Source organism: Pocillopora damicornis, chromosome 1 (genome assembly GCF_964200805.1).
Source record: "Pocillopora damicornis chromosome 1, jaPocDami1.2, whole genome shotgun sequence".
Classification (NCBI taxonomy): domain Eukaryota; kingdom Metazoa; phylum Cnidaria; class Anthozoa; order Scleractinia; family Pocilloporidae; genus Pocillopora; species Pocillopora damicornis.
Genome location: NC_142670.1, coordinates 30,434,982 through 30,437,481, shown reverse-complemented (window position 1 = coordinate 30,437,481; position 2,500 = coordinate 30,434,982). Strand labels below are relative to the sequence as shown.

General features: G+C 43.7%; 1 protein-coding gene across 1 annotated transcript in view; it reads left to right on the top strand.

Moving 5' to 3' along the window:
* Positions 1 to 2,500, top strand: part of LOC149053254 (uncharacterized) — a 41,372-nt gene that overhangs the window by 9,375 nt on the left and 29,497 nt on the right. The gene's annotated exons all lie outside the window — the stretch shown is intronic.

The following is a 2,500-nucleotide window of genomic DNA, read 5'->3' as shown; positions in this document are numbered from 1 at the left end:
GGTGTTACCAATTCCATGAAATGGTAAAAGGTTATGCGTGGAGATAGTTATGCACGCTGAGCAGACCCAAGTCTTGATTGGCAAATCCTGAATTCGTTTGTACTCGCTGGGTGTCACCTTCGCACACTTTATGTGACTTAGCCCTTTACAACAATCACAGAGTACAGCCCGATGATTTCTTGCCAGCGTTCTTGAACACACACTACACTTGGACTTTTCCGAGGGCCCGGGGTTCAGAGACACATCCCCGCTTATTGCCACACGAGTTATCTGAAATGTGGAGGTTGAATTTGGATACCGCTTGATCCTTCCCACGAGATACCTCACGCCATGTGACTCGAACCGACCAACACGACGAAGGCAGATAACCGAGTTTAATTCCGCTCGAAAATTCGTACTGCTCGTCAGTTGTGTCATTGGAGCTTTTCCAACCCTTTCCGCCGTCATTTGTGATGAATAACAAGTTCTTTGCATGATTAATATGGCATATAAGGCCAAAATTGTCGGAGGACGAAAAAGGGCCGCCATCTTGGCTGACCAACCGCTGACAGGCTATCGAAACCGCTGACAGGCTATATATTCGATATTAAATTTCTGTTTCAAGTACTGCCTGACGTTTTGCGAAAGCCGTTCACTTGCACCTCTCTTATGAAGAGCCCATCCCATGGGAAGCTTTGATGCACTTGTCAAGGGTTCTGTGGCCATTGCAACCAGCTCAGTCGAAATTTCACCCTCTAATGACAATGACTGAAAGTGACGAACCCACTACCTCTTCACTTTGTCATAAAGACTTTAGGTCATGCTCGCAGGCACAGGACTTACATGATGAACTAGCTAGTTCATATGGAAGTCAAGGTCGGCCTGGGTCTTAAAATCTTCATCACAACCAGGTTCAGGGCATTGATAGGAACTACCGTCGTTGCCATCATTGCTTTCTCCTGCTGATGCAGTTCGTCGAGCAGTACTGAGGAAAAATGGAATCTCCTCCACCAGATCCGTCTTTTTTCTGTGGAAAAATTGCAATTTTAATTTTACCGAATAAACTTTCCAGGCCCAACATTAAACGCTCTCCAAACGCGCAAGCCCTCTTGTGTAAGTTGCTGAAAGTGGCAATCTTGATATCCGAGCCCTCGTAGAGATGATACCAGCTTACTGTTGTGATAGCAACCTGCTTCATCCGATCTTAGAAAGGCCTTTTTTATTCCTGAATTTCGTAACTTTATGGTGACAAAGAGATTTTTTAGGACTGACGGCACTAAAAACCAGTATTGTTTACAGCTGTTAAGAAGATGTACGTATCAGGTTACTTCCAGGCTTTCCTCCTGTCTTACAACAACGCTACTCACATGCCAATTGATTTCCCTCTTGGGAAACCATTCTGCTTGCTTTTCCCGGAACTTCGTCGCTATGAACTTCATTGTCCAGTCAACTATTATAAATGCTTCATCTCCCTTCAAAGTATCGACAATTTGCCGCTCGTACTGATCCTGGTTTCTGCTCTCAGGATATGCCCTCTCCATTCAAAGATCTTAGCGGCAGCGCTTTTTGCTTCATACAGATAGTCTCTCGCTTGAAACCTACCCAATTGCATTGTGTACTCAGAAATAGCACCTTTTACTTCTTAAAGAACACTCTTCAGCTTCTCACAATCCTCACACTTCACGTTGTGACTGTTACTGCATACTTTCTGAACGTCGGTGTCACCAGCATGGCTCAGTGCAAAGACCTTACATTGATCGGCACATTTGCTATCGTCCTCTTCGCAGTGATTAGTCCTTTTCTGCTCCCACGCTTTCCAATTCGTCTATAATTTGGAGAAAATCCTTGAAACCATCCGCTCCCTCAGCTGCAGTATCGTCTAAACCTCTATAGAACGCCATACATCTTAGAAATGGCCTTTGACATTTGTAAATTGACAGAATACCGGCTCTTTACCCCTTTGGAATCGCTACCAGGGTGTGTCGGATACTGGCACGCTGAACTTTGGCGCCAGAACTTCCCATAAGTGTGCCTATGCTTTACGCAGACCCACATTTTGCCATAACTGAGTCTTCTACATTGAACAGGCCAGCCATTGCAAAGATAAGCTCTCCTTCTGTGAAACTCTCTTTTGACAAATGGATTAAGCAGAGATGACTCTTTATTGAGTCAGTACTCTGAGGTAAGTTAAACAAACCGGAAACTCCTCGTGAGTCTCCGAACGAAGTTTCTGAGGAACGCGACTGAAAACAGGACTTCTTTTGGCGAATACCGCTTCAAGAATTTAGTGTTATTAATCCCAAGCAAACCAGTACCGAAAGAGACATATGAATTACAGCTAATAAAATTACGCACTTTACAATATAGATATTGCTAATTGTTGGAAAAATGAGGTGACACGTAACGTAATAATTTATTTCCTCAAAAATCGCGGGGTCCTTTTCCACAAGAACTCCCTAGAGTTTTGAATAGAAACTTTCATAAAGACAGTTGTGCAGACAAAATTTCTCTAATTCTTGCC